The sequence below is a fragment of the Macrobrachium nipponense genome, chromosome 13 (assembly GCF_015104395.2).
Source record: "Macrobrachium nipponense isolate FS-2020 chromosome 13, ASM1510439v2, whole genome shotgun sequence".
In the NCBI taxonomy this organism is placed as follows: domain Eukaryota; kingdom Metazoa; phylum Arthropoda; class Malacostraca; order Decapoda; family Palaemonidae; genus Macrobrachium; species Macrobrachium nipponense.
In genome coordinates, this window is record NC_087206.1 from 69639684 (window position 1) to 69663146 (window position 23463).

At 35.4% G+C, this 23463-nt stretch overlaps 2 long non-coding RNA genes across 3 annotated transcripts in view; one reads left to right on the forward strand and one right to left on the reverse strand.

Annotated features, from left to right (window-relative positions):
• The window catches only part of LOC135225489 (uncharacterized), a 98723-nt gene extending 87735 nt beyond the window's left edge, over positions 1 to 10988 (reverse strand). Inside the window, exons 1-2 of the long non-coding RNA XR_010316995.1 lie at positions 10744 to 10988; positions 3255 to 3409 (exon numbers count right to left, since the gene is read on the reverse strand). This is a non-coding gene — a long non-coding RNA (uncharacterized LOC135225489). The remainder of the gene's footprint in view (positions 1 to 3254; positions 3410 to 10743) is intronic.
• Positions 10989 to 19325: 8337 nt separating this feature from the next.
• LOC135225490 (uncharacterized) lies at positions 19326 to 23317 on the forward strand. 2 transcript variants are annotated; one of them, XR_010316996.1, is made up of 3 exons: positions 19326 to 19464; positions 20071 to 20171; positions 22497 to 23317. It is a non-coding gene; the product is annotated as an uncharacterized LOC135225490 (long non-coding RNA). The 2 variants fall into 2 exon arrangements; XR_010316997.1 differs by having other exon boundaries at positions 22512 to 23317.
• Positions 23318 to 23463: the final 146 nt, after the last annotated feature.

Genomic DNA, 23463 nt, shown 5'->3' on the forward strand with positions numbered 1-23463 from the left:
ACTCCACCCTTCCTTCTCCTCCTGCCGAGAAACTCTGGTATAGCTTTTAAAGATTAAAATTCTGAGCAATTTACTTTCTGGAGGGATTTTCTTTCAGAGGGAGTTAAAAGAATTTCTCCAGTTTGAAGATAATATTTATATACTTTTGATTTTAAACAAATTTCTCTCTCTCTCTCTCTCTCTCTCTCTCTCTCTCTCTCTAATTTACCTATTGCAGTGTGAACTTGTCCCTTCGTTGACGCATTCATTATTATTATTGTTATTATGATTATTGTCGCCGTTGCTCTCCATGAAGACTGAATGCAGCGAGAGAAGAGAGAGAGAGAGAGAGAGAGAGAGAGAGAGAGAGAGAGAGAGAGATTCTTATCTGTTATTAGAGAAAACATACAAAATTTTATACTTTTCATAGTATTACAAGCAGAATTTTTATCAAAGTTGACTTACATTTGCCGAAAATTAACAAGTATAATTTTATGCTACCGGTCAGGTTGGCATTTAAATATTTTTAGTGTACATTTTACAAATAATATATGTATTTCAATGATATTTTTTATTTGTAGTTGCCCATATAAGAATTTATCAGACTCGGTTAAATAATATTTTTCTGGAGTTACTCAAATAAGACTTTATGAGACTTAGTTACATAATATTTGTCTGCAGTTACCCAAATAAGATTTTATCAGACTCGGTTAAATTCAAATGTTTTATACCGAGAAGAGGAAACATTTAGCTGTAGAGTAAATGGATAAAATACAATGAGGTGGTTACAGCTCCGACAGTACGCAGTGCAACTAATAAATATTTACAACAAAACAAAACTCTGACTGAACAAGTACGACTTGCGGATAATTTCAATACTAGCTCGCTCTCTCTCTCTCTCTCTCTCTCTCTCTCTCTCTCCTCTCTCTCTCTCTCTCTCTCTCTCTCTACTAGTTGTAAACGCCTTAGGCATACGTGAACGCGGCACTAGAGGGTAGGCATACTGCTAACAAAAGTTTTGAACACTCCGCATAAGAGAAATTAAATTTATGGAAACCGTCCTATTCTGTCCATTTCTGTGCAGGAGAGAGAGAGAGAGAGAGAGAGAGAGAGAGAGAGAGAGAGAGAGAGATGGACGAGAAACGAATACCTGCTGAGAGTTTTTTCCGCCAGGGGGGGAGCAACTTGCACAAAGTTTTGTCTCCTGACTTTTATTCATTATGAGCGCCCTTGAAAACTTTTAAGCACCTCCACGCCTCATTATCTTCCTGGGAAATATGAGGAAACATGATTTTAGATTTTAGTCTTTTTATTACAAGAGAGAGAGAGAGAGAGAGAGAGAGAGAGAGAAATTAATGACATTATTTCTACTAGCATGTTTCAAAAGGCATGTTTTCAGTAACGAAAACGAATGTAGAGAGAAATGCGGAGCTGCCGAAATTTTGCTAATTACGACGTCATTACGCCGTAATTACGACCGAATCGCCAACAATCACCATGAATCGTTACCACGTCGCCAAGTTTGGCGACGTGCACCAAGTGATGGCGGATGTTTTTAAGGATGATGCATGTTGCAACTGCCTGACGATAAGTACAATATAATTAGGACAAATGCAACGCCACTGCATCAGCGTTGTGTATTGCACAATATGAGGAAAAAGTTAATGACAGTTGGCTCGACCAGACCGCGCATATTTCAGAAGTCAAAAAGATCTGCCATCACTTGGTTCACAGCACCAAACCCGGTGACGCGGTAACGATTCAAGGCGACTGCTGGCGATTTGGCCGTAATTACATCATAGTAACATCGTAATTAGCAGTTATGCACTGCGCTTCCTTGAATCGCAAATGTGTGAGCAAGGCATAATTGACAGTACAGTTTTGGGCTACATCTTACTAACAGCTATTCTATCCCTCGAGGAGAAACCTAAGCGAATGCCAAAATGGGTATCCTGACTCCCTTTAAGCTATAAAAGGAAATCTGAATTGTCAGATCCGGGGCTTTTCTCAATCAACAGGCTAGATTGGGCTGCGATTTGTGAGATGCAGACGCATGGGAATGTGGGGCGTTGTAGCCTTTACTGCTTATTGGATCGGAGTCATTCTGAGAACTTGTTGAAACGCAAGATCTTAGGTATGACTTGCGGGTCCAAGCTCCACACAGGAAATATGAATCATGTAGCAAATGCAGGCGGATGGAGCTGTTAGGTTTTCTCAACGGAAGTCGCGGGGAATTTTCTGTTGCCCATCTCGAATAAACAAATTTCTTAACAGTTCTTTACAGTCCAGGTATTAGTTACCTCAACTACCTAGTTTTCAACTTCCTGAATATATAGTTTACTTGTTGACTGACTGACTGATTTATGTGGTTTTAGGCATAATGCCAAGCACTGGGGCAACTAAGGCCATTCAGCGCTGAGACAGAAATTGACAGTGAAAAGGTTTGAAAGGTGTAACAGAAGGAAAGCCTCGCAGTTGCACTATGAATCAACTGTTAGGACAGGGTGAAAAGTAAGATGGAAGAAAGATGATATGAAAGGAGTATAGTAAAAGGAACGAAAGGGGTTGCAGCTAGGGGCCGAAGGCACACTGCAAACAACCTTAAGTAATGTCTACAGTGCACCGCATGAGGTGCACTGACGGCACTACCCCCCTACAGGCTATACTTTAGTTGTAATAAAAATGGCTTCCTTTCAATGTAGAAGAAAATCTTTAAATGATTTATAAGAAAATCTTTCCTTTGAAAAATTCTAATTACTCCTGAAGTCTACATGCAGGCAAAGCCAGCAATCATTACTTGATAATTTGTGTTTTCATAGGACTTATCACAAAATATTTTAGCATCCAACCCCTCCCACCACCGCACCCCAACTCTGTTCAGATTTCACATGCTAATTAGAGCGCTGTTTCCATGGGGCTAATTGCAGTTGTCGAGTCATAGCATAATTGTTCATACAAATCGTGTATAATAAATGAGATAGAAATAGCGTAGCTGATAAGTCATTTTAAAAGTCGCTGGATTAAACGACGTTATAGAAGGCTAATGCTTTTCATCAACGATACTGAACATGACAAGTGTTTTCGTTAACTTAAAGAGTCAAATTTATCGTCGTTCTACGACCTCTCGTTTTCGTAAAGACGAACGCTTTTTCGTGTAGCTCTTCTAATTAACGATTCCGTCAAAAATGAATAACCTATACTACACTTTACATGCACTAAAGTCACTTCTGACAATAAGAAAATACAAAGAAAAGAAAAACTCCGTTTGTGTTTACCTGTGTTTTAGACTGACGTTTCATGCACAGTGCCATTTATTCCCATCACCTTCATCTCTCCTGTTGGCAGAGCCGTAGTCAGTGGGATAAATGCTTGAACGAAAAGACCTGCTCTTGTGTGGAGGAGGCAGTTCGCTGTCGGATATGGTCGAAAACTGAAAGAGAAATGTCGTTTCAGAGAGGTCAAAGGCTTAGTGCCAGCGTAGAGGAAGGGTGCAAGCGAGGGAGAAAAGCAATACGGGTAACTGGAATGTTCTTTACAATTCAAAGACCTTTCTAACTGATAGGAATCACACTTCATTTTATTTCGACAACTACACTCAAGCTTCTCATCACATTTGAGAGCAGCTTAGAAAATAGAATTTTTCTTTATTGCCACAATAGTAAACATGTTTTGCAAAGCATGCCTCAACAATACTGGTTTGGGCATCAATTTGATCTCTTTAATTGTGGCAACAAAAATTTCATTCTTGGGCAGTTTTTTGTATAACATAAAAATTCATTAATATATGCTATCAATATAAGGTTTTCTTCGTAGCTTATGAAAATAGTTTATGCTATCAGTGCAAGGTTTTTTCATAACAAAAACCAATATATATTATCAACCTAAAAACCTAAAACATAGTATATGCTACCTATGAAAAATGGCAGAATATATATTATCATTGAGATATTGTCTTTCATATAAATCTTGAAAGTAAATGCCCTAATGAGGTTAGGATGGTAAAGTCTGGTCAGGACATTGTATTCTAGGAAATAATATATATATATATATATATATATATATATATATATATATATATATATATATATATATATATATATATATATATATATATATATATATATATATATATATATATATATATATATATATATATATATATATATATATACTTTATATCTACCCGTGCACAGTTTTTGCATAAACATAAAAACTTCAACTTTAACATTATAATATATATATAGATATATATAAATATAAAGGTATAGTTATATTAGATATATATATATATATATATTATATATGTATAATATATATACTATATATATTAGTATTTATATATGTGTGTGTATATATATAATATATATATATATATCATATATATATATATATATATAGATATATATATATATATACTTTATATCTACCACCTGCAACAGTTTTTTGCATAAAAAAACAAAAAATTCATTAATATATGGTATTAATATAAGGTTTTTCTTCATAGCTTATGAAAATAGTTTATGCTATCAGTGCAAAGTTTTTTCTTAACAAAAATCAATATATGTATACTATCAATGTAAAACATTCTTCACAAACTATAAATAATAGTATATGCTCTGTGCAAAGCTTTCATTTCATAAAATGTATAAAGTTTTTTCCATAACCTAAAACATAGTATACCTATGCTACCTATGAAAAGTGGCAGGGTATGTATTATAAGTGAGAAACTGTCTTTCATATAAATCTTAAAAGTAAATGCCCTAAAGAGGTTAGGATGGTAAGGTCTGGCCAGGACATTGTATTCTGGGAAAATACAATCTAAATAAATAAATAAATAAATAAATATATATATATATATATAATATATATATATATTATATATATATATATATATTATATATATATATATATATATATATTTTACCAGTGCACAGTTTTTGGATAACAAAAATTCATTAATATATGCTATCAATATAAGGTTTTCTTCATCGCTTATGAAAATAGTTTATGCTATCATTGCAATGCAGTCTTTTCAGAGCAAAAATCAATATAGGGTAAAAAAAAAAACCGCAGGGTACAGGGTGGAACATGTACAATCAGCGTGATCAATCCCAAAAAAATTACATTATAACGCATCCTGACATCGGAGATGGGCATCAGTCGCGACTTGTTGTTGGTGAGAAACGGAACTAAAGACCTCTACTCTCCTTTCGAAGTAAGTATTTCCTCCAAAGTTAGAAATTAAGGCCAAATTTAAAGCATTAAACAGAGGGTAGTGAAAAGGGTGTCCAACGCAGTGCAAATCTCACCAAAACGCTTTTGGAATTTTTACTTACGCTTGAATATTTTAGAAGATTGACGCCATCTCGATGTTTGTGGAGTCGCTTGTGTCAATAAACTAACCATTTCCTGTGATAAATCCGCACACCACTTGTACCCACAGACGCTGGGGCACTTTCATCACAACAATCTGAAAACGGTTTCTCATCGGCTTGTTTTGGTAGAAGACGACGACGAAGAGTGCACTTCGATAATTTTTTTAAATAAATAGTAAAACATCAATATTTTACATATTTATGATGATTAATTTGAAAATATTCATTATTGAAAAAGTAACTCGATTCTGACTCAAATTTAAGTAATTATTTTTTGGAATTAGAACGTTCTTTTAAGTCCTGTATTATGACGTCACGACATCTTGACTTTCGTTCCTATTGTAAATAATTGCTTTACTCAACTTTCTTGCAGAACAGTTTACCAGTTATTCATGCAGATTATCAGCTCTTCATGTAATTGGTATTATCGTAATGCGCATATATATCTTTATTATTTACTTTTTGGATATATGAAGATGTTTTACTGCCGGATTATCGCCGTAGTGTGACGTAATCGTTTTCGGTCCCTGGGCCTCTGTTTTCGCACCATAAGAAATTATGGGGCCGAATTTGCAATGACCAGAAAGTCGTTAAAAGAGGAAAGTTAGCATTGAGGGGCATATGTTTTGATTGAGAAAAATACAAATTTATTCAAAATACTTGATTACAAAAAACTTGATTGACAACTAGCAGCATACCTACTATGGGTTTCAAAGACAGTGCAAGCACGTTTTTGGGCAATATTTCTGTAACGAACACTCGTATCAGAACGAGATTTTGCTATAGTGCATTACACCCAGTGCCGTAATTTATATGGGTATCGTGAATCACTAATCGTAAAGAATAATGACACTTGTCCTTGTACCAAGAGACAAAAACTCCATTATCCAGATATGGATACGAACACGCGTATAAAGCTCCACCTACCCCCCCCCCCCCCCCCCCCTTCCACCGCCGGGGTACCCCTTTCCTTCTTCCTTAGCCTTCCTTTCTCTCTCTCTCTCTCTCTCTCTCTCTCTCTCTCTCTCTCTCTCTGTTGCCAATTGGTATGTGTTCACCCTCCAAACTGGGTACTGTAAGACTACACACAAAACGTTGAAATTGGTGAAATTAGGCTATGTATTGGAAGTATTTATACATAAATATTAAAGCAATTTTATCATTATTGCATTACTATGACAACTAGAATTCATGGAAACAGTTTATAATAATGAATCGGAATATGTGTGAAGCCTCCACTAATGTGGCAACGATGATTTTGCCATTCTTAGCATGCAAACATTAAAGGTTACATTTATTTCTGGCATACGGTTATTAAAGAAATTCAGAATACTAATATAGACTGAAATCAATGAAAAGTGCTAGCAAAAAAAAAAAAAAAAATAAAAAAAAAAAAAAAAAAAGGTATATAATCCACTTATCCGAAGTCGTTCCTCTACGGTTTTCGGCAGCCAGATGTACGAAAACGTTAGAAACGTTTGATTGTATCTACTTTAGAAATATCTGTAATTTTTCGGGGTAATTTGGTTGCAAAAAAGGGATAATATACATGAATTAAATTAAAAATTTTAAATAACAAAGTAAAGTTGAACTAAATAACGAGTAAAGTAAACAATTTAGGGAATAAAACTTTGCAGTTTCGTCATCTGCTGTTCGTAATTGTGTTTGTGGCGCGCGCGCGCTTGGGAACCAGGAACAGCAACTTGTTCAAAGTGCAATGTGGAGTGAATTGAGACCAAAATGTGTATAATAACAATCAAATAAGCACTGTAGAATGAATTCAGTTCAAACCATGACCCCGGGAATAAAAAGTTTCATACTTTCAGTAATATAGGCAACAAAATGTTGTTTTATTGTGCTAATTACAACTGCAATCTTGAGTAAGATCAATAAATGTTACATACATACGCTAACATTGTTCAAATGATTGCTGGGAAGGCTGGGAAAGATGATTGTCGTCACTGATCAGAACCTGTACATCCACAGGTAGCCACCCTATTGGATTTCAAAACTGCCTTGAAAACATTTTACGAAGAGCGTCACATGCTTATTTTAGTTCGTATGGGGCTTTCATATAGGGTAAAACATCACAGCAGGCCAAGCAGGCCACCTACAATCAACACCTAGCCACCCTCCGAAAAAGTACGTTATAACGCGTCCTGACACCCGAGATGGGCATCAGCCGCGACTTGTTGTTGGTGAGAAACGGAGCTAAAGACCTCTACTCTCCTTTCGAAGTAAGTATTTTCTCCAAAGTTAGAAATTAAGGCCAAATTTAAGATTTAAACAGAGGGTACTGAAAATGGCCGCCCCACGGCAGTTGGAAATCTTCACTCCAAAAACGCTTTAGAAATTTTTTACTTACAACTAAAAAATGTTCTTTCGAAGATTGACGCCGTCTCGATGTTTACGGAGTCGCTTGTGTCAACAAACTTTCCATTTCCTGTGATAAATCCGCACACCACTTGTACCCACAGACGCTGGAGCACTTTTATCACAACAATCGAAACACGATTTCTCACCAACAACAAGCATGGAGTAAACAGCTGTTTTGGTAGAAGATGACGAGAAGCGTGCTCTTAGCTAATTTTTAAATAAGTAGTAAAACATCAATATTTTACATTTTTATGATGATTAATTTGAAAATATTCGTTATTGAAAAAGTAACTCGACTCTGACTCAAATTTAAGTAATTATTTTTCTGAATTAGAACGTTCTTTTAAGTTCTGTATTATGACGTCACGACATCTTGACTTTCGTACCTATTGTAAATAATTGCTATACTCAACTGTCATTGCAGAACAGTTTACCCAGTTATTCGTGCAGATTATCAGCTATTCATGTAATTGTTATAATCGTAATGCGCATATATATCTTTATTATTTACGTTTTGGATATATGAAGATGTTTTACTGCCGGATTATCGCCGTAGTGTGATGCAATCGTTTTCGGTCCCTGGGCCTCTTGTTTTCGCACCATAGGAAATTATGGGGCCGAATTTGCAATGACCAGAAAGTCATTAAAAGAGGAAAGTTAGCATTGAGGGGCATATGTTTTGATTGAGAAAAATACAAATTTATTCAATAGCTAGCTTGTAAAAAATACTTGGTTATAAAAACTTGATTGACAACTAAGCAGCATGTCTACTATGGGTTTTTCAGAGACAGTGCAAGCACGTTTTTGGGCAATACCTATTCCTGTAACGAACACTCGTATCAGAACGAGATTTTGCTATAGTGCATTACACCCAGTGCCGTAATTTATAAGGGTATCGTGAATCACTAATCGTAAAGAATAACGACACTTGTCCTTGTACCAAGAGACAAAAACTCCAGTTATGCAGAATTGAATACGGAAAACTAAAACGAACACGCGTATAAAGCTCCACCTACCCTCTCCCCCACCCCCTCCACCGCCATCCCCTTCTTCTTCGTTCCTCCGCTCTCTCTCTCTCTCTCTCTCTCTCTCTCTCTCTCTCTCTCTCTGTTGCCATTCGGTATGTGTTGACCCTCCAAACTGGGTATAAGACTACACACAAAACGTTGAAATTGGTGAAATTAGGCTATGTATTGGAAGTATATATACATAAATATTAAAGCAATTTATCATTATTGCATTACTATGACAACTAGAATTCATGGAAACAGTTTATAATAATGGAACGGCGTAGTGTGAAGCCTCCACTAATGTGGCAACGATGATTTTTGCCATTCTTAGCATGCAAACATTAAAGCATGCAAACATTAAAGGTTACATTTATTTCTGGCATACGATTATTTAAGAAATTCAAAATACTAATAAAGACTGAAATCAATGAAAAGTGCTAGCAAAAACAAAAAAGCAAAAAAAAAAAAAAAAAACGTAGTCGTTTCCTCTATGCACTTTTCCGTATTCGTTCCTCTATGGTTTTCGGCAGCCAGATGTACGAAAACGTTAGAAACATTTGATTTTATCTACGTTAGAAATATCTGTATTTTTCGGGGTAATTTGGTTGCTAAAAAGGGATATATACATGAATTAAATCAAAATTTTTAATAACAATGTAAATTTAAACTAAATAACGAGTAAAGTAAACAGTTTAGGGAATAAAACTTTGCAGTTTCGTCGTCTGTCGTCGTCTGTCGTCGTCTGTCGTCGTCTGCTGTTTGTAATTGTGTTTATGGCCGCGCGCGACTTAGGAAACCAGGAACAGCAACGGGTTTAAAGTGCAATGTGGAGTGAACTGAGACCAAAATGTGTATAATAACAATCAAATAAGCACTGTGGAGTTTCAGTTGTGATGGCAGTAAGGATAAAAACCGCCGATTACAAGGTAAGAATGAATTCAGTTCCAACCATAACCCCGGGAATAACAAGTTTCATACTTTCAACAAAATGTTGTTTTATTGTGCTGATTACAACTGCAATCTTGAGTAAGATCAATAAACGTTACATACATACGCTAACATTGTTCAAATGAGTGCTGGGAAGGCTGGGGAAAGATGGTGGCCGTCACTGATGAGAACCGTCCATGCAAAACGTAGCCGCCATATTGGATTTCAAAACTGCCTTGAAAACATATTTTACGAAGAGCTCACATGCTTATTTTAGTTCGTATGGGGCTTTCATATATCACAATATGTTGACGAAACTTCAGTCTTTTAAATGGTATGCTTAGAGTTGCAATTGTATTCATGTTTCACCATTTAAATATCGAGTGAATAAGACCTGTCCACCGTGATAAGGGTTGGTAGTCGCTGGTGTTTCCCCCTATACTATCAATGTAAAGCTTTCTCCATAAACTATAAATAATAGTATATGCTCTGTGCAAAGCTTTTATTTCATAAAATGTATAAAGTTTTTTCTATAACCTATGAAAAGTGGCAGGCTATATACCTATTATCAGTGAGAAATTGTCTTTCATATAAATCTTTCAAGTAAATGCCCTAGTGAGGTTAGGATGGTGAAGTCTCGCTAGGACAATGTATTCTAGGAAAGGTTTGTTCCCATTGTTCAGCATTCACCCCAAAGTTTTTATCAATAACCATTAAAATTATATGCTACCAATATAAAGTTTTCTCTAAAACCTACATACGTTACCACTGATGTACAAGTTTCCCGTTCAGATATTGAAGAGACAAATTTGTTTGAATGGTGTTTTGACGTTGCATGGAACCAGCGGTTATTCAGCAACGGGACCAACGACTTCACGTGACTTCCGAACCACGTCGAGAGTGAACTTCTATCACCAGAAATACTAGCTAGTACACATCTCTCACTCCTCAATGGAATTGCCGAGAATCGAACTCGTGACTACCGATGTCGGACGCCAACACCATACCAACCACGCCACTGAGGCGCTAAGAAGTATACATCGGAGAATAAATCCTTGGAATGAAACCAACCTTACCTAGTAAGTAGTACTAGCTACCTAGATCAGAGAGTGCTGGCATTGTTTGTTTGGGGTAGCTAACTCTCTTCAGTCTTCGTGAACCACTTATGACACGCAATCGTTGACATTTCTCTTTCATAAGGATGGTACTACTCTTGCTTATAGCATTGTGTGATGCACTACACGGTAAATCCGGAAAGGGTATTGGTAACAAAACACTACGATATCATTTGGACCAGAAACGTACTCGCTAATCTGCATGGTGGACTGGTAAACAGACACGACGCTCGGTTGGGAGCTGTTACCTACACTTAAATAATTTTATATTTCCAAAACCACGCAGTAAAAGTATGTCTATGAATAAAAGTTTTTTATAATATATGCAAGTTACCTTTTTAAATTTATGATATGACTATGACAAGTTCAAAATACCGAGATACACTGAATTTATTCACCCTGCTTTGATATTTTCTTCAGAGAACGAACAAACTCTTATCGTAGAAAATGGGTAGTTTTAATAGGAGACTAAAGTAAGTAAATTTCTCACGATCTATTACCCCGGAATTGGCAAGTCACGTGCAAAATTTCTTTTAGATCAGTCAAGCGGTTCGGGTTTCTACAGAGCACAAATTCCTGAAATTCTTGAACAAGATAGTAATGCGTTCATGGTCAGTTTCGATGTTGAGTCGCTGTTTACAAACGTGACCCTTAAGGAAACAATAGAAATTATACTTAAGAAGCTTTCCCCTACAGAAACGGCTGTATTCAATGGTTTTGATCTAAATAGTTTTAGAAGCCTCCTTGAGCTTGCAGTGATTGATACCCACTTTGTCTTAAACAAAAATCTGTACAAACAGGTTGATGGTATGGCAATGGGGTCACCACTGGGTCCTACATTCGCCAATATATTTATGTGCCACCTAGAAGAACTGTTTCTTAGACAATGTCCAGAGTTATTTGTGCCTGTTCTTTATAGAAGATTCGTAGATGACACGTTTTTATTGTTTAAAGGAAAATCCCATGATGATATGCTTTTAGAGTTTGTTAACACTTTCTTCAAAATATTAGGTTTACAATGGAAGTGGAATCAAATAATCATGTACCTTTCTTAGACATAAAATTTCACGTTTTAATGGGAGATTTCTCACAGGTATTTTTAGGAAAAAGGCGAACACTGGTTTGGGTCTTAACTTTTTTAGTAACTGTTCTATGACATTTAAGCTGAATTCGGCAAAGACACTTTTATTCAGAGCCTATTCCCTGTGTTCAGTTTGGAATAGTTTTCATAAAGAAAAGGCCTTTCTTAAAGTATTTTTTAAGAATAACTGTTATCCTTCTGACCTCTTTGACAAAATTGTAAAACAGTTTTTAAACAATATATATCAGCCCAGTTTATTGTGTCCTCAAGTTCCGAAGAAATTAATGTATTTTTCATTGCCATTTCTAAAAAATGCAGCCTTTAGACGTGAACTGACAACAGCACTAAGCACTTTGTACCCCTATGTCCATTTCAAATTTGTTCAACAACCCTTTAACAATAGGCAGACTTTTTAAATTCAAAGACACCCTTCCGGAGTTGATGCGTTCTCTCGTTGTGTATGAGTATACTTGTCCAAAATGTAATTTTGGAAATTACGTCGGATCTACCCGACGCTTACTGAAAGTCCGCATCGATTTCCACTGACTGCATTTTAAAATCAAGAGAATTTTCGGCCATAAGGAACCATTCAAATTCATGCAAAACTGACGTTATGTATAATAATTTCAAAATACTCTGTCAAACTGCTGATTGTCTTTCGCTCCTTTTAGAATCTCTTTACATCAAGAAACTGTCTACTACCTTAAACAACCAAACTACCTCCACACTGTTACATATTGCTTAACTGCCTATTACTCACATACTCTCTCTCTCTCTCCCCCCTTTGTTTTTGATTCCTCCAACATCGCCTTTGGACTACTATGCTATTTTCCATCAGTTAGCAACGAAACCTCTTAACATTAAGTCTGGCAGAATACTGTCTTTGTTTATTTTTTTATTTATATTTTTCGTTTTACTTTTGGATGAGTTATTTTACTAAGTTATTCAGTGTTTTAATCTGCTTTTAGCTTAAAGTCACTTTGTAGTTTTTCTTTATCTTTTAGCTTAATGACAAACTATATTTCTTATAATTATTAGTTTATTTTAGCATAGTTTTTAATATTGTAAAAATTATTTCTATTTATAGCCCTGAAGATGGGAAAGAATTCCCGAAACGTACAAATAGAAAGAAGAAATGATCTCCAGTCTTTTCGCTGTCTTCTTCATTATTAAACTTAAGCTCACCAGGAGCAAAAATCATATATATATTCTATATAATAATATATTAATATAATATATATATATATACGTATATATATATAGATATATACGTAAATATATATAAACAATTATATAATTGATATATAATATAAAATATATATATATATATATATCATATATATATATATGCAAAAGTGTTAATCACAATATCACGTCCTGAGGTAGTACTGTAGGCGATATTAATGGAAAGAAAGGGTTTTGTCAGTCTATTTTTAGTGAACATTTACCATCATTGGGAAATCTATCAATGTTCCACAGAGTTCTTTCCTTTTTGCACATTTTCCATCACCCCGCCTCTCCCCTCCCCACCCCCCTTCCTATTTTTGTTCGTTATCTTTGTCATTTATGCTCTGTCGCAGCTCTTCTGGCATTAGGCATCTGCTGCCAATGTGACACAGATATTCAAAGGCATCAGGGAGGCTTCATGAGGTAGAGTAATTTACCAACTAAATCGCTACTAAATAAATCATATTGATTACGTGGTTACTTCAGGGATGAGCTCCTTATGTCTGTTTAAACCTTTCAGACTATTATTGTTACTGAAATCTTAATCTATTGACTGTTAGAGTGAAAGACGATAAAGGAGTGATCAGTTTACCTGTCTTCAATTTCACGTGATATTTACTCATTTTCGTACGTGTGATTATAATAATCGTTCAGAAGCCCCGCTATTGCTGCTGCCATTACTGCTAATGATAACATGTTTGGATGTCCATAACGACAAGGATAATAAACTATGCTTAATGGGTCTTATGTCTGTCCGCCCGTCTGTCATTCAATCACTGCCAAACGGCTGTGGTCCGATGGGCATGAAGCTTGGCAGGATTATAGTGGGGACCCCTAAAATGGTTTATAATGGGGTATCATCCTACCTCCCATCGGGCCAGCCGTTTGGCCGTGATTGAATGATGGACGGACAGACATTACGCCCATTATAGTAAGATTATACAGCATAAAGACAAGGGTTGCTGAGACCGAATAACCAAGGGAAGCTTCTATTTCCTGAAGTGTATATGGGAGCTCTCAGTCCGTTTACTACAGAGAGAGAGAGAGAGAAAATAATCATCATAACTTACTCCTCTTAGTACGTAAATCCTTCCTGCGGCAATTTGCTCACACTCGCCTGTAAAAGAAAACGGGAAATATTAGTATAAAAGAAATCAAGATTACTTTTAGTTCCTTCTGAAGACAAACATAAATACAATTCGTTGTACTTTGAAAAAGTAATGTGTATTGAGAATATTGTACCTATCCCATCAGAACTAAAGATAATGCGTCAATCATACTATAGTAGATTCACATCAACCGTGTATCTGATGTCTAGGCCAGTCCCTTACGACGCGCTCTCTCGAGGGTTCACATGGCTAGGATCTATGTTCCACCTCTCCTGAGGGATGAGTCTTTCAAAAGTATCCCTCAGGTGATGTGGATCATACATCATGCCTATGTGAACTCTCGAGAGAGACTGAAAGTTTCCAGCCCTGTGATTGGCTTATCAACAGCCAATCAGGAACGTCGTAAGAGACTGGCCTAGACATCAGATGCACGGTTGATGTGAATCTACTATAGTAAAACGGCAATATTTTCCCCATATTATTTTTCAACGTAATGTTTGTACCATGATTTTGGACCGACTTTTTCATTAACAAAAAAGTGAAGACTTGAGGGATGAGCACTTCACAGGTATTTTGCCCACACAGTTTTATTTGAAGAAGAAACTGCAAAATGTCATAAGAAATTCTCATATTTCGAACCTTTCGTCTGGTTCGCGATAGGGGTCGCCGTTTTCCGTAGTATATTAGCTTTTATGCAACTCATTATAGCTGGTTCACTTAAGGTAGATTCTTGGATGAGCCCTATGCTTTCGAGACGTTTGTTTGGCGGGCGCTGATTGGCTGGTACCAGGAGGTAGGCAGCTCCCAGCCAATCAGCGGCCGCCAAACAAACGTCTCGTAGATATAGGGCTCACCCAAGAATCTATCCTAAGTGAACCAGCTATTGTAGTTTTGTTTTCTCAGTTTCTCAAGATTATGATAACATTCTGGCTACAGATTAATTGCCGAGATTGAGAATGCACGAGGAAGTAGGACAGTTAATTGAGAATCAAACTATTTTGAGTTTAATATGAGTTGAATATAGAATTTAGGCCAAAGGCCAAGCGCTGGGATTTATGAGGTCATTCAGTGCTGAAATTAAAATTGACAGTAAAAGGTTTGAGAGGTGTAACAAGAAGAAAACCTCATAGCAGCTGCACTATGAATCAAGTGTTAGGGGCCGAAGGCACGCTGCAAATAACCTACAGTGCACCGCATGAGGTCCACTGACGGCACTTAAACCCACCTATGGGGACAAATTCATAGAGATGAAACAAATTCTCTCTCTCTCTCTCTCTCTCTCTCTCTCTCTCTCTCTCTCTCTCTCTCAAACCAAAAGGATAATTGCGTCATTAGACGTACTAACGTAAACGTTGGGGCAGGTCAGTTCCGATACCTACTTTCTCGTTTGGGCGAAAGATTCAGTAACAAAGGAGAGGCTTTGCTGGTAGAGTTGCTTTCATTTACCGCATTTATATCTGAAAGAGGCAGCTGCAGTATATCTTCATTTCCACCTCATTATGGAGCCACTAAGTCTTATCTTCCTTAATGGGGTTCCTCTACTTGTGAGAGGGAATGTTTATTTACGGCTTTGTATCAACAGGATTTTCTTCTTTATTTGGGGCATTTAGCGTTCCAATAAGATGCATAATGTTAAGATTCTATTACGTTTTTTTTTCGGGAAAACCTTAGAGCTTGAAAATGAGGCTGTGGAAAAACGAATATGAAAACCCAACAGATCAACCCAAGTTTCTCTAATCACGTAAAAAATGTTATTTGGGTGCATTTAGCGTTCCAATAAAATGCATAATGCAAAATGCATTACGCTTTTTTCCGGGAATACCTTGTCGTTTAAAAATGACTATAAGAAAAAAAACTAATATGAATGCCTAACAGATCAACCCAAGTCTTATCTAAACACGTAAGAGATAAAGAAATAAAATCTGAATAAGGTCTTTTTTCGCCTACACTACCTTCTCCTCGACTGCGTCTTTCCACTGAATTTGATACAATAATTTATGTATTAAACAAACTCCCTCACATATTGTTTCATTTGGATGCAGTTATTGGCCGTAAGCTAAAGAAGCTTGACCAAAAGAAACCTGACCCCTGACAAATTCTATTAATTTTTGGTAACCACTCTCTCTCTCTCTCTCTCTCTCTCTCTCTCTCTCTCTCTATCTCTCTCTCTTCTCGTCTCTCATCTGTTTTTACTTTTCATCAATGCTTCATGGGAAACGGAACCTCTTTTTCAGAAAGCTAGAACTGTATTTTGAAAATATAAGTGAGTGTGTCTTGTTTTTGTGAGAATTGCCAGTAGTAGTTTTCTGGATATTTCCTTGAACAGTCACTGACACAATTTTGATAAAGATTGACGGTAAACACGTTAATTTATTTTCTGAAAGTTACTAATAGAAAATTAAGTTAAGTTACTAACAGAAAATTACTCTGCTCGGCAGGGAAGTAGATAGATAGAAATGTCTTTGAAGGGCAGTTACAGACTTTACTAGTTATAGCGGTGTATAGTCACTCATATAAGTTCACGGATGTCTCCGGGAATTAAGCTTAATTCCATCCAACCCCTTTCTGGACAACTGATCTGTATGGTGACGTAAGACGGGCACGCACACACACTCACACACCGAACTTTCTACAGCACTCCCAGACACCTGTCGTCCAGAAAGGGGTGAAATGGAAATCTCTCTCAAACACCCGGACATCCATGAACTTAAATGAGTGACTTTACAACCTCAAGTATTTATATTGCATATATTAAAGGCAACTTTTAAAGTTAATGTCTAATACTGGGTAAGGTATTACGTAGAGAATCCACTTACGCATTTAAACCAGAAAGCTATTTTCCAGAGTTCCCAGTTCTTCCGTCATAAATTTGAAGTTTAGGATTTATGGAAATGGGAGATAACTAAATCCTGATTTATCTTTCAACGTAACCAGGACAGCGCAGTCCTAGGCCGATGGAGCGAGTTGTATGAAGATTTTACTTCTGATCATATTCAGACCAACGTTAAAGTTATTTTAGTTAAACAGATTTTGCGAGGACTTTCTTACCTTCAACTTTTTACCTCATGTAAATTAAACCACCCTTTTGTTCTTTAAACACATTATGCCCACTTAAATCAAATTTTTTAATGCATTTTTGCTTTTACCATATGCACATACCTCATTATGTTAGTGCTGCTTGTTCATGGATTTTTTTGAGTGGGGTAAAACCGCTTGTTGCCAATTCAGTATTTAAACAGGTACACTACCATTACTAAAACTATTCAATAATGAATACGTAACCTCGTACTAAGCCAGATTTTATTTCTCCCTTTAGGTTTCATTTATACCATCGAATTTTCGGTTAAATAAAACATTGAAATTACGACAGCCACTCTTTAGCTATTTTCTTTATAGATAGCTCCTTTCACCTAGATTCGTCTCATAGAAACATTTCTAAGAATCGGAATCGTTTTAGTAGTCACCACATTCAAGATATTACAAATAACGTGGTAAAAATAGATTTTCAGTATTAAAACCATTAATTAAAACGATCAGTATTAAAAATATAAACTTTCGAAACTCAAATTATTACCAACTGGGATTTAATAACTGCTTAAACTTTATAGGTACCCAATTCTGAATCATAGTTAATTACTTTTGACCATAGTAATTATACTTTCGACGAAAGCTTCCTTTTCGGGGTGGCAAATGGAACAGCTAAACGCAGTTGCGGGAAAATTGCTTCTCTCGCTTTTCGCTACTGCAAGATGTCAACTTCATTGGACCATACCTATTCTACAACTAAGCTACGTGTTACTTCATTACACGTAAGTATATCAGTATATACTTTTAATTTTTATAAAGTGCGTTTTGGCCGGATACGATATAACGTAACTTGGTTTAGCATCTGTTTAATGGAATTTGCGTCTGGTTGTTCCATTCGCCACCCCGAAAAGGCAGCTTACATTCAACAATAATAACAATATCCTATTTCGAATATTAACAGTGTAAATCGCATACAGTAAATTATTAAAACACTTTTCAGTTGCAAATATACACCCAAATATCCTTTTACTTTCCTAAAACGTACACATAGCTAACTATATTCAGATTTTTTTCCATCTGTCCACCCGCCTGTGGTGTTTGCGTATGGTAACACTGCGTCCCGGGCTTTAGGTAAGTTCGCTATGTGTAAGTTTTAGGTAAATAAAAGGATATCTGGGCATACATTTGCAACTGAAAAGTGTTTTAATAATTTACTGTATGAGAATTACACCGTTAATATTCGAAATGAGATATTATTATTGTTGAATGTAAGCTGAATGTAATTATTTAAAGCCCGGGACACAGTGTTACCATATGCAAACACCACAGGCGGGTGGGCAGATGGAAAAGAACAGATTATACATATGAATAATTTAAAACTTTATTGGAACGTCAAATAACTACATATTTGGACCATCAAATAAAGGATGACGTATAGCGTTAAGGTATGTAAAATTGAATTCCAGACTCCTTCCTCACCTCGATTCTAATACTAGTGTGTGGTAAAAACCACAATCAATAGTTCTGGACCACTCTAGTATCCTGCTTGCATTGCCTTGAAAACAGTTTCAGTAAGCGTATACTGTAAAAATATAAAACAGTTTTAGAAGAATGTTCCAAGAGTATTACAATAAGATAAATCTTCACATTGTTATATATATTATATATATATACCTATAATATATATATATATATATATATACACATATATACAACCGTCACTTGTTCATGTATATTGCACAAATTGTGCAAAATGTAAAATATCTACGTTTCTTTTGACATCGAGCCAATCTATTTCACACACCTAAGTATCTTTATTCTCTCGTTCGGTAAATCAATCATTGAACGTTAAATGCTGCAACGCTTACAAGCCAGTCCTATCATATAATAACGTCATAAAACGCCAAAGCAAGCAGTTAGCGGTGAAGCATCGTCAGATGTTTCAAAGTTTTCCACTTCTGGCCAAAATCAAGTACGCAGTTCTCGCTCGCGCGTATCCGAGTTACACGAAGGTCACTCCATGGTCCTTGGTCGTGGCGTTCACAGTAAAAGGCGTCTCTCTGGTGAGTCCGCATTCCAGACTGCCAGTTAAGTAGTACCTTCATTTTATCAGTGTACGGTCTTGGGTAGCAGCGATATTTGTTTGTGGGAGTGCGTTAAAGATAGGGCAACTGTGGTCGGGTGTGGTTGAGACTTGTTTTTACCATTTGAGGAGTTCATTCTGTGGCCGTAAATCTGGTTTGTCCCTTAACCTTTACGAAGTCTAAGTTTCGCTTAGTTTTTGTTCAGTTTTTTAAATATAACTAGGATTTGCACGAGTTTCTCTATTTAATGAAAATTACTTAAATGTAATGTAGTTTTTAACAGGTTTCTCTTGGTAGTTAATTAATTAAAATTATTTAATTCGTAGTTTTGAAGGTAAGGTGCATCGTGTTTTATACTCATTTTTGCTTGGTTTTTAACCTTTATGTACAGTCTTGTATAAAACTTTTTGAATGTTTCATAGTTCTTTTTGTGGAAAAGTTAACTTAAAATTTATTTTAGTTTTTAATATTTTTAATCGATATTTTGTATAGCTTAAGTAATCATAGTACTATGGTTCTATTTTTTACGCTCAGAGATCGTATAACTCTTGTAAGCCATTGATAATTTTTTATTTTCATTCTTTTTAAGGATCGGATCTCAATCTAAATAGGTTAATGTTCAGCCCTTTAAAGTCATATTTGCATGCATTTTATTTTGAAATTACGAATTTATATAAATGGGTGCAAAGACATGATTGGTTGCAGTAGAAATCTCTAAGTAAATCCACTCGCTGTTCTAAAGAGAACTTATTATTTTCAGATTTTCGTGACACTCGACCTCTTCGTGGCTCAAGTCAAAACGTCAAAAGCTCTGAAAAATGTATTTTTTAACTTGAACAAATTAGGCTTCAAGAAAACTAGGTAAGGTGTGTAATATAGTGTGCAAGCAAAGTGAATTTTTTTTTACCTCCACCCCTGCGGGGGCGGTGCCCCTGTAGGGGTGGAGGCCCCTCCCATGCCCTGTTCCATAGGTCTTACGACCTATGGACAGGTGCATGGGAGGTTGGGTAATTTTAGTGGTTAACGGTCGTAAGTTTTTCTTTTTCACATTTAAGAAGTTTATTTTTTATAGGAGTTTTTGAAGTTTTAATTACTTTTTATACAATATTGGTTATGTTTGCCAATGAGATTCTAGATAGGTTAATGTAGGGGATTAAATACTAAATTTCAATGTAGGGGATTAAATACTAAATTTCAATGTAGGGGATTAAATACTAAATTTCAATGTAGGGGATTAAATACTAAATTCAATGTAGGGGGGAATTCAAATTTACTAATTGCAATTGGGTAGGGATTAAATAAGATTCAGTACAAATTCCAATGTTTCGGGGAAATAAATACCAAATTTCAATGTCGGGGAATAAATACCAAATTTCAATGTCGGGGAATAAATACCAAATTTCAATGTCGGGGAATAAATACCAAATTTCATTGTCGGGGAATGAATACCAAATTTCATTGTCGGGGTGGAATAACCAAATTTCATTGTCGGGGAATGAATACCAAATTTTCATTCGGGGAATGAAGGGGCCAAATTTCTTGTCGGGGAAGAATACCAAATTTTCATTGTCGGGGAATGAATACCAAATTTCATTGTCGGGGAATGAATACCAAATTTCATTGTCGGGGAATGAATACCAAATTTCATTGTCGGGGAATGAATACCAAATTTCATTGTCGGGGAATGAATACCAAATTTCATTGTCGGGGAATGAATACCAATTTCATGTCGGGGAATGAATACCAAATTTCATTGTCGGGGGAATGAATACCAAATTTCATTGTCGGGGAATGAATACCAAATTTCAATGTCGGGGAATGAATACCAAATTTCAATGTCGGGGAATGAATACCAAATTTCAATGTCGGGGAATAAGTATTAACTTATTCATTTTTAATTTGTTTTAAATTTTAAAATCTTAACTTAAATTTTCAGTGGTAACTTCGGCTCAACATTCACGTCTGGCGTTTGAATACTATAACTTAAATGGACGTTAACTTGATATTTTTGTTAAATTTAGCTTGGTTATTTTTTGTTTTAAAAATTTTCTAAGTTCAACTTTTATTGGTGGAGTTTTGAATCTTAATGGTGTTTTGAAAACTTAATTTAGATTTTGTTCATAGTTAAAATGTGTGTGTGTGTGTTAAAATGTGTGTGTGTGTGTTAAAATGTATGTGTGTGTGTGTGTTAAAATGTATGTGTGTGGTTGTGTTAAAATGTATGTGTGTGTGTGTTAAAATGTATGTGTGTGTGTGTGTTGTTAAAATGTATGTGTGGTGTGTGTTGTTAACAATGTCTGTGTGTTTTTACAGATGTCTGTGTGTGTGTGTGTTCCAACTGTAATGATGTAGTGGGTGTGTCAAATGTATGTGCGTGTGTGTTAAATGTATGTGTGTGTGTTGGTTTAAAATGGTTAAAATGGTGTGGTGTGGTGTGTTTTAAAGCAAATGTATGTGTGTGTGTGTGTTAAAATGTATGTGTGTGTGTGTGTTAAAATGTGTGTGTGTGTGTTAAAAATGTGTGTGTGTGTTAAAATGTGTGTGTGTGTTAAAATGTGTGTGTGTTAAAATGTGTGTGTGTGTTAAAATGTGTGTTAAAATGTGTGTTAAATGAATTTAGGTTGGTAATTCTTTGTTTTAAAAAGTATGTTAAATTTGGTTTAGATACGACTTTTAATGATTTGTACTTAATTCATTTGTTCATAGTTAAAAATTGGTTTCAGTTTGAATCTTATACATTAGTGATAAATTAGTGATAACGTTAACTACAAAGAGCAGGCCTATATTTTTACTTGATACAAAAGACAGGCCTATGGTTTGATACAATGAATAGAAACAGCCTACCAATAATGAGGTAGACATTAATGACAGTTATCTAACAAATTAATTCTAGAAACTAAGACTATGCTATGACTTGAGTTTAAATAAACCTTGTATAAGTTTACTCATTTACTCTTGACAGTTTTGAAAATTTTAACTATCGTTCTCAAGGTCACTTCACTTGCTATCAGTTTAGGGCACTGCTGGTCCCTTGGTTTAATTCTGTATTGGAGGAACTTTGATCTATTGCGAGGGCTTAATTTCATCTTTAATTTCATCTTAAATAAACCTTATTTACAGACTTAATCTAGAGACTTCATTTAGAATCTTTAGGTTTTTCTATTTGCAAGAGTATTTCTGCCGCAGATTTGTGTTTTTCAGGAAGTTTCTCCGAACAGTTACTTGATGCAACGGAAAAGGCGACTGTTTGTAAACAGCTCTAGTGTTGATTGCTTTTATGTCGCTATATTTTTTTAAAACCTAGATGAGAATGGAGCCTGCCATTGACACTGTCCTCCGCTTGTCGAATGTTGTAATGTCTAGATGGTTCAAAAGTAATAGTATGATACACCATCAGCCTCTGTAAACTAGTTAATTTTCTTACATTGAATTCTAACAAACTTTTTAAGATACTATTTTAAGATACTATTTTAAGCTATTAATTTGGACCAGTTAGAAAAGCTTTCAAATCTCAAATCCCAGGTTTTTTAATTTGTAAGAGTCGTGAAATTCATTAGCTTTTAAAGTCAAATGGTATGTGCCATTAATTGGTATTGGAAGTATTTAAGTTCTAGTTTTTATATATGCAAGACGCTTGTTAACTAATAATGTATTTGAAATTTATGGTATAGCACAATATTTATCGAAATTCACGAAAGGAAGCAAGCTGTTATTTTAGATTAGATTAATCCTTACTGAGTTTGTAATTTAAATTTAGTTTGAATTAAAATTTTTCATTGGTGTCGCTGTAAAGGATAAACACGAGAGAAAGCCTTTTATGTAAACCTATTTTGTTTTTATTAGTTAATACAAATTTGGTTTTAGTAGCTGTACAGATAGTGCAACACAATTTGTTTTGAGTTCAATATGTAAATGAAGGCGAATGAGTTATTGTAAATAAAGAAAAGTCCACCGAGAAAGCTGTTTTGAAAGATGATCACAGGCAATAAACCATTTTTCCCGTCAAATGGTGTTTAATAGTAATTGTTCCTAAGAGCTTAAGGGCGGTTTTTATGAAATACTAAATTGAATGTTTTTTTGTATGTATACCAAAAATAATTATTCAAGCCATTTACCAGCTGAAAACGTATCTTAAAGAAAATATTAGGGTCCA